We start from the raw sequence: 9,851 nt of genomic DNA, 5'->3' as shown, positions 1-9,851 counted from the left end.
TTTTTTTTTCTTTTTCTTTTTTTGTATTTTTCTAAAGTTGGAAAAAGGGAGGCAGTCAGACAGACTCCTGCATGCGCCTGACTGGGATCCACCCGGCATGCCCAGCAGAGGCGATACTCTACCCATCTGGGGCATCGCTCTGTTGCAACCAGAGCCATTTAGCGCCTGAGAAAGAGGCTACAGAGCCATCCTCAGCGCCCGGGCAAACTTTGCTCCAATGGAGCCTTGGCTGCCAGAGTGGAAGAGAGAGACAGAGAGGAAGGACAGGGGGAGGGGTGGAGAAGCAGATGGGCGCCTCTCCTGTGTGCCCTGGCCGGGAATCGAACCCGGGACTCCTGCACGCCAGGCCAGCACTCTACCACTGAGCCAACTGGCTAGGGCCCCTTCACCATCTTTGATCCCATCCCCTCATCCTCTTTTCCTCAGATAGCTGTCCTTCGTTTTTTTTTTGTTGTTTTTTTTTTGATTTGTGGGGTCCATTTTATTATTTTTTTTTTAATAAATTTTTATTAATGGTAATGGGATGACATTAATAAATCAGGGTACATATATTCAAAGAAAACATATCTAGGTTATTTTGTCATCAAATTATGTTGTAAACCCCTCACCCAAAGTCAGATTGTCCTCCGTCACCCTCTATCTAGTTCTCTGTGCCCCTCCCCCTCCCCCTAACTCTCTCCCTCCCTCCCTCCCATGTCCTCCCTGCCCCCCACCCTTGGTAACCACCACACTCTTGTCCATGTCTCTTAGTCTCATTTTTATGTTCCACCAATGTATGGAATCATGTAGTTCTTGTTTTTTTCTGATTTGCTTATTTCACACCGTATAATGTTATCAAGATCCCACCATTTTGCTGTAAATGATCTGATGTCATCATTTCTTATGGCTGAGTAGTATTCCATAGTGTATATGTGCCACATCTTCTTTATCCAGTCTTCTATTGAAGGGCTTTTTGGTTGTTTCCATGTCTTGGCCACTGTGAACAGTGCTGCAATGAACATGGGGCTACATGTGTCTTCACGTATCAATGTTTCTGAGGTTTTGGGGTATATACCCAGTAGAGAGATTGCTGGGTCATAAGGTAGTTCTATTTGCAGTTTTTTGAGGAACCACCATACTTTCCTCCATAATGGTTGTACTACTTTACAGTCCCACCAACAGCGAATGAGGGTTCCTTTTTCTCCACAGCCTCTCCAACATTTGCTATTACCCGTCTTGTTGATAATAGCTAATCTAACAGGAGTGAGGTGGTATCTCATTGTAGTTTTGATTTGCATTTCTCTAATAACTAATGAAGCTGAGCATCTTTTCATATATCTGTTGGCCATTTGTATCTCTTCCTGGGAGAAGTGTCTGTTCATGTCCTCTTCCCATTTTTTTATTGGATTGTTTGTTTGTTTGTTGTTGAGTTTTATGAGTTCTTTGTAAATTTTGGATATTAGGCCCTTATCTGAGCTGTCGTTTGAAAATATCAGTTCCCATATAGTTGGCTGTCTGTTTATTTTGATATCAGTTTCTCTTGCTGAGCAAAAACTTTTAATTCTGATGTAGTCCCATTCATTTATCTTTGCCTTCACTTCTCTTGCCATTGGAGTCAAGTTCATAAAATGTTCTTTAAAACCCAGGTCCATGATTTTAGTACCTATGTCTTCTTCTATGTACTTTATTGTTTCAGGTCTTATATTTAGGTCTTTGATCCATTTTGAATTAATTTTAGTACACGGGGACAGGCTGTAGTCGAGTTTCATTCTTTTGCATGTGGCTTTCCAGTTTTCCCAACACCATTTGTTGAAGAGGCTTTCTTTTCTCCATTGTGTGTTGTTGGCCCCTTTATCAAAGATTATTTGACCATATATATGTGGTTTTATTTCTGGGCTTTCTATTCTGTTCCATTGGTCTGAGTGTCTATTTTTCTGCCAATACCATGCTGTTTTGATTATCGTGGCCCTATAATATAGTTTAAAGTCAGGTATTGTAATGCCCCCAGCTTCATTCTTTTTCCTTAGGATTGTTTTGGCTATTCGGGGGTTTTTTATAGTTCCATATAAATCTGATGATTTTTTGTTCCATTTCTTTAAAAAATCTCATAGGGATTTTGATGGGAATTGCATTAAATTTGTATATTGCTTTGGGTAATATGGCCATTTTGATTATATTTATTCTTCCTATCCAAGAACAAGGAATATTTTTCCATCTCATTGTATCTTTTTCGATTTCCCTTAACAATGCTTTGTAATTTTCATTATAGAGATCCTTTACGTTCTTTGTTATGTTTATTCCTAGGTATTTTATTTTTTTTGTTGCAATCGTGAAGGGGATTATTTTTTTGAGTTCGTTTTCTAATATTTCATTGTTGGCATATAGAAAGGCTATGGACTTTTGTATGTTAATTTTGTATCCTGCGACCTTACTGTATTGGTTTATTGTTTCTAATAATCTTTTTGTGGAGTCCTTCGGGTTTTCGATATATAGGATCATATCATCAGCAAAAAGTGATAGCTTTACTTCTTCTTTTCCGATATGGATGCCTTTTATTTCTTTGTCTTGTCTGATTGCTCTGGCCAGAACTTCTAGCACCACGTTGAATAAGAGTGGAGAGAGTGGACAACCCTGTCTTGTTCCTGATTTAAGGTAGAAAGTCCTCAGTTTTATGCCGTTTAATAGGATGTTGGCTGATGGTTTATCATATATGGCCTTTATCATGTTGAGATATTTTCCTTCTATACCCATTTCGTTGAGAGTCTTAAACATAAAATTGTGTTGTATTTTATCAAAAGCCTTTTCTGCGTCTATTGATAAGATCATGTGGTTTTTGTTCTTTGTTTTGTTGATATGGTGTATTACGTTAACCGTTTTGCGTATGTTCAACCATCCTTGAGATTCTGGGATGAATCCCACTTGATCATGATGTATTATTTTTTTAATATGTTGTTGTATTCGGTTTGCCAGTATTTTGTTTAGTATTTTAGCATCTGTATTCATTAGAGATATTGGTCTGTAGTTTTCTTTCTTTGTGCCATCCTTGCCAGGTTTTGGTATGAGGGTTATGTTGGCCTCATAAAATGTGTTTGGAAGTATTGCTTCTTCTTCAATTTTTTGGAAGACTTTGAGTAGAATAGGAACCAAGTCTTCTTTGAATGTTTGATAGAATTCACTAGTATAACCGTCTGGGCCTGGACTTTTATTTTTGGGGAGATTTTTAATAGTTTTTTCTATTCCCTCCCTGCTGATTGGTCTGTTTAGGCTTTCTGCTTCTTCATGACTCAGTCTAGGAAGGTTGTATTGTTCTAGGAATTTATCCATTTCTTCTAGATTGTTGTATTTGGTGGCATATAATTTTTCATAGTATTCTACAATAATTCTTTGTATATCTATGATGTCTGTGGTGATCTCTCCTCTTTCATTTTGGATTTTATTTATTTGAGTCCTGTGTCTTTTTTCCTTGGTGAGTCTTGCCAAGGGTTTGTCAATTTTGTTGATCTTTTCAAGAACCAGCTCCTTGTTTTATTGATTTTTTCTATAGTTTTTCTGTTCTCTATTTCATTTATTTCTGCTCTGATTTTTATTATCTCCTTTCTTCGGCTGGTTTTGGGTTGTCTTTGTTCTTCTTTTTCTAGTTCCTTAAGGTGTGAAGTTAAGTGGTTTACTTCGGCTCTCTCTTGTTTGTTCATATAGGCCTGAAGTGATATGAACTTTCCTCTTATTACTGCTTTTGCTGCATCCCAGAGATTCTGATATGTCGTATTTTCATTTTCATTTGTCTGTATATATCTTTTGATTTCTGCGCTTATTTCTTCTTTGACCCATTCATTTTTTAGAAGTATGTTGTTTAGTTTCCACATTTTTGTGGGTTTTTCCCCCTCGTTTTTGCAGTTGAATTCTAGTTTCAAGGCTTTATGATCAGAAAATATGCTTGGTGCAATTTCAATTTTTCTAAATTTGCTGATATTGTCTTTGTGGCCCAACATATGGTCAATTCTTGAGAATGTTCCATGTACACTAGAGAAAAATGTATACTCTGTCGCTTTGGGATGAAGTGTCCTGTAGATGTCTATCATATCCAGGTGTTCTAGTATTTCATTTAAGGCCACTATATCTTTATTGATTCTCTGTTTGGATGACCGATCTAGAGCCGTCAGCAGTGTATTGAGGTCTCCAAGTATGATTGTATTTTTGTTAGTTTTGTTTTAAGGTCAATAAGTAGCTGTCTTATATATTTTGGTGCTCCTTGGTTTGGTGCATATATATTAAGGATTGTTATGTCTTCTTGATTCAACTTCCCCTTAATCATTATGAAATGACCATTTTTGTCTCTGAGTACTTTTTCTGTCTTGTAGTCAGCATTATTAGATATGAGTATTGCTACGCCTGCTTTTTTTTGGGTGTTGTTTGCTTGGAGTATTGTTTTCCAGCCTTTCACTTTGAATTTGTTTTTATCCTTGTTGCTTAGATGTGTTTCTTGTAGGCAGCATATAGTTGGATTTTCTTTTTTAATCCATTCTGCTACTCTGTGTCTTTTTATTGGTAAGTTTAATCCATTTACATTTAGTGTAATTATTGACACTTGTGGGTTCCCTACTGCCATTTTATAAATTGCTTTCTGTTAGTTTTGTATCTAGTTTGATTCTTCTCTTTTGTTTTTCTATCATTTGTTTTTGTTTGTTTGTGTTCCATACTTCTTTCCTCTGTTGCTACCTTTTTTAAGTCAAGTGTTTTTGTGGTGGTTTTTTCAAGGGTGGTTACCATTAAGTAATGAAAAGGGTACCTACCATATTCATTGTAGTACCCTATCTTATAAGTATTTCTGCACTTCATCATCCTTTGCTACTGTTAATCTCCATCCTCTCCCCCCTTTTTTTCCTTTGTTGTCACAGTTTAAGTTTGGTTTTATTGTGTTCTTGGTGGAGCTGTTACTTGTGGTGTTGTTTTCTTTTGTTCTTTGAATCTGCTTGGAAAACCCCCTTTAGTATTTCCTGGAGTGGGGGCTTTCTGTTGATAAATTCTCTCATCTTTTCTGTATTTGTGAATGTTTTTATATCTCCTTCATACTTGAAGGATAGCTTTGATGGGTATAGTATTCTTGGCTGAAAGTTCCTCTCTTTCAGGGCTTTAAATATTGGGGTCCACTCTCTTCTAGCTTGTAGAGTTTCTGCTGAGAAATCTGATGATAATCTAATAGGCCTTCCTTTATATGTTGTACTCTTCTTTTCCCTGGCTGCCTTGAGAAGTTTTTCTTTGTCATTGGTTTGTGTCATCTTTATTATGATGTGCCTTGGAGTGGGTTTGTTGGGGTTAAGAAAACTTGGTGTTCTGTTTGCTTCTTGAATTTGAGGCTTTAGTTCCTTCCACAGGCTTGGGAAGTTCTCGTCTATTATTTGTTTGAGTATATTCTCCATTCCATTTTCTTTCTCTTCTCCCTCTGATATACCTATTATTCTTATGTTATTCTTTCTGATGGAGTCAGACAATTCCTGTAGGGCTTTCTCATTTTTTATTATTTTTGAGTCTCTTTCTTCTTCTCTCTGTTGTGCCTCAAGTTGTTTGTCTTCTATTTCACTAATCCTATCTTCAATCTGGGCTGTTCTGTTAGCTAAGCTTGTTACCTCGTTTTTCAGCTCGTGAATTGAGTTTTTCATTTCTGTTTGATTTGTTTTTATAGTTTCAATTTTCTTGGTAATATATTCTTTGTGTTCATTGAGTTGTTTTCTGATCTCCCTATATTGCCTTTCTGTGTTTTCTTGTATATCTCTGAGTATTTTTAAGATTTCTATTTTAAATTCTCTGTCATTTAGCTCCAAGGCTTCCAATATGTTAAGTCTTTTCTCCATAGATTTTTACACATCTATTTGTGTTACCTCTCTTTCTTTTGTATTCCTAATATTTGATTTCCTCTTTCTTATCGGCATCTGAGGGTGGTCTTATTGATAGCACTAATTAGAATTAATAAAGAGTAAAAAGAAAAAAAAAAGGGTAAAACACCCCACAAAAAAAACCAGTAATAATTTATTATTTCCCCCTTTTTTTCTCTCTTCTCTTTCCCTCCTCTCCCCTCCTCAGGGAAATATCGTGCCTATAATGGAGGGCCTGATTTGGTGTGAAGAGTTCAAGGGGCAAAAAAAAGGGAGTAGGGACCTACTAAATGCAAAAAAAAAAAAAAGGAAGAAAATCTTAGACAAGCATAAGATGATTTGCTTGTAAGTGATGTTCAACTAAGAGATATAATGAGAGGGATAAGAGGGAATCAGAAAAAAGGACCAAAAAAGAATAATAAAGAAGAAAAAATAAAAATAATAAGTAAAAATCTGTTGTATTAAGTGGAGCGAAGACTAAATACAATGGAGACCTTGGGTTGGGAGGACCCAAAATGCCACAAAAATAAACAAACAAGAGAAAAATAAAAATAAAAACAAAAGCAAAAAAGAGAAATAAAGCCAAAAAAAAGCCTTGAGTCCCAAATTAACTAATTTGTTTGTGATTGAGGATTATATGGGAGGAAAGTAAAATGAGAAAAGAAAAAACGAATAGAAAGGAAAAAATAAGAAAAAGAGAAAAACGAAGGAAGAAATAAAATAGGAGGAGAAAAAAACAAAATAAAGCAAGACAAAAAAAAAACCAAAAAAAAAAAAACAAAAGAGGAGAGAGTGAGAGTTAAGTGTTTTGGAGTATAACCTTAAAGGAGGGTGAGGATGAAGAAGAAAAATAAAAGCAACACTCATGGGTAGTGTAATTCAAGAAAGGGGAAGCATAAGATGGGCAGAGAATAGAAGGACCGAGGTGGAGGAAATAAAGGCAAAAAGATAGAAGAAACAAACAACAACAACAACAACAACAAAAATTAGTGGATCAAGTTGTAAAGTCTGTGGGTTTTTCTTGATTTTGAGAGGTTAACTTCTTCCTTTTTCTTTTCTCTCCCTCTTCCTAGTCGGTTACTCTGTACCCCAGGCTCTGCCCCTGTGTCACTCTTAGGTAGGGATTTGCAGTTGATGGGATTCTATGGCAATGTCATATAATTGGCTTTAGTCTTGCTGGAAGTAAAGGCTTGTTGGTGTTTGCAGGGTCCAACGATGAGAGAGTTTGCTTTCCTGGATTCTCTCTCCTAGTCCCCCCTTTCTGAATTAGCAGCCTGGTGATCCAGCTATAAGGCTGCAACTGCTTCTGCCTGGGGAGTAAGAGGTTCAAAGAGCTGGGAAATCCCCACTCTATCCCCACTCAGTGCAAGGCTTTGGGAAAGGCTCTGAGAGTCAGGGCCTCCAGTGTAATCAGGCGGGGGTGGGAGTCAATTGTTGTCAAGGTGACTGATCAGCACCTATCATTTAGTTGGACCTCTCAACCCAGGCTTTCCACACTTTGTAGCCTGTTTTTGCAGGGAAGAAGAGGCACTAGTCTCTGCTTACGACTAGTGTAGTATAGACCTTATTATCTGCCAAGTCCTTCTTGTTAGCGTTTATCCCTGAATATGGAGGCTCTATCAATCAGAAGTTGCCCCCGCCCCTTTAGCGAGAGGCACTAAAAAATATCACGCCTCTTGTCTTGGATCACTGAACTGAGAGAGATTTTATCAATTAGAACCGAGGGTGCGCAGATTTTATGGGTTAAGCTAATTTCAGTGATTGGGTCGCAGCTGTGCTTCCGAAGGTATTTTAGGCTGCCTGCGCGCGCCCCTTCCCCAACGCTTGATTGTTAGCTTGAATGGCTGGGTGAGGTGCCCCGCCCACGGAGAGAATCTCCCAAGCCTCTCCCGCTCGCCCCGCCGCTGGCGGCTGGACCGCACCAGGCGCAGGATAATGGAGCCCCCTGGGTGTGCGGGCCAGCAGGGCGCCCTGGGCGCGTGGAATGCCCAGGGCACGCGCGCGAATGGGGCACTCCGGTCACCGGTGGCCGGCGACCCCCACTCGCAGTGTGCGGGTCGCTGGGAATGTCAGCGGTGCTCAACCGGACCGGGCGCGCGTGCGGCGGCTCGTGGCAGCCGCTGCGTTGGCGGCTCGCGTCGGCCGCTCGCGGCGGCTCGCGGTTCCCAAGTATATGGGCTGACTCACCGCAGGCGCACTCCCTCGTGGCTTGAATGAGCGTTGCTGCGGTAGCTTCCTCCACACCCTCGTCTCTCAGATTCAAGTGATAACAGTCCTTTTGCTTTCAGTTTGTGTGGAACTCCGGAATGCTCCGAGGATAAATTTTTCTGTTTCTAGTTGATAAATTTGTTGTGATTTAGGGGAGAGCTGTCGGACGCGCTTCTCACAGCGCCATTTCCGTGACGTCACTCTGTCCTTCTATTCCTTGTGACCCTGCTTCTGTTTCTATTTTGTCCCTCAGTTTATTGTGTTCATTAAATTCCACATATAAGTGAGATCATATGGGATTTGTCTTTCTCGGCCTGGCTTATTTCACTTAGCATAATAATCTCCAGGTTTATCTGTGCCGTTGCAAAAGGTTAAATTTCCCTTCTTTCTCAAAGCTGCATAGTATTCTTTTTTTTTAATGTTATTTTTTAATTTTTATTTATTTTTTTTAATAATTTTATTTTTTAATGGGGTGACATCAATAAATCAGGATACATATATTCAAAGATAACATGTCCAGGTTATCTTGTCGTTCAATTATGTTGCATACCCATCACCCAAAGTCAGATTGTCCGCTGTCACCTTCTATCTAGTTTTCTTTGTCCCCCTCCCCCTCCCCCTTTCCCTTTCCCTCTCCCCCCTCCCCCCATAACCACCACACTCTTATCAATGTCTCTTAGTCTCACTTTTATGTCCCACCTACGTATGGAATAATGCAGTTCCTGTTTTTTTCTGATTTACTTATTTCACTTCGTATAATGTTATCAAGATCCCACCATTTTGCTGTAAATGATCCGATGTCATCATTTCTTATGGCTGAGTAGTATTCCATAGTGTATATGTGCCACATTTCTTTATCCAGTCATCTATTGATGGGCTTTTTGGTTGTTTCCATGTCCTGGCCACTGTGAACAGCTGCATAGTATTCTATTGTGTATATGTATCACAGCTTTCTTATCCATGTATCCACTTTCGAACGCCTGGGCTGTTTCCAGATGTTGGCTATTGTAAACAATGGTGCAATAAACATAAGGGTACATATCTTCTTTTGAATCAGTGATTTGGGATTCTTAGGATATATTTCTAAAAGTGGGATAGCTGGGTCATAAGGCAGTCCCATTTATTATTTTTTGAGGAAACACCATTTTCCACAGTGGCTGCCCAAGTTTGCATTTCCACCAGCTGTGCAGGAGGGTTCCCTTTTCTCTACACCCTCATCAGCACTTGTTTGTTGATTTGTTAATGAAAGCCATTCTGACTGGTGTGAGGTGATATCTCATTGTGGTTTTAATTTGCATTTCTCTAATGATTGGTGAAGTTGAACATTTTTTCATATGCCTATTGGCCATCTGTATGTCCTCTTTGTAGAAGTGTCTATTTAGGTCCTTTGACCATTTCTTAATTGGATTGTTTACCTTTGCATTATTGATTTTTAGAAGTTCTTTATAAATTTTGGTTTATTAACTCCTTATCAGACCTATCAGCAAATATGTTCTCCCATTGAGTGGGACTTTTTATTTTGTTAATGGTGTCTTTTGCTTGCAAAAGCTTTTTAGTTTGATATAGTTCCATTTGTTTATTTGGTCCTTTGTTTCATTTGCCTACAGAGATACATGGGCAAAAATATTGCTATGAGAGATATTGGAAAGATTTATTGTCTATATTTTCTCCCAAGATATGTATGATTTCACAACATACATTTAAGTATTTTATCCAGTTTGTTTTTGTGAATGGTGTAAGTTGGTAGTCTAGTTTCATTTTTTTTTTGCATGTACCTGTCCAGTTTTCCCAACA

The sequence above is a fragment of the Saccopteryx bilineata genome, chromosome 8, assembly GCF_036850765.1.
Source record: "Saccopteryx bilineata isolate mSacBil1 chromosome 8, mSacBil1_pri_phased_curated, whole genome shotgun sequence".
NCBI classification, from domain to species: domain Eukaryota; kingdom Metazoa; phylum Chordata; class Mammalia; order Chiroptera; family Emballonuridae; genus Saccopteryx; species Saccopteryx bilineata.
The sequence above is the reverse complement of the archived record's forward strand: the minus strand, read 5'-3'. Positions refer to the sequence as shown.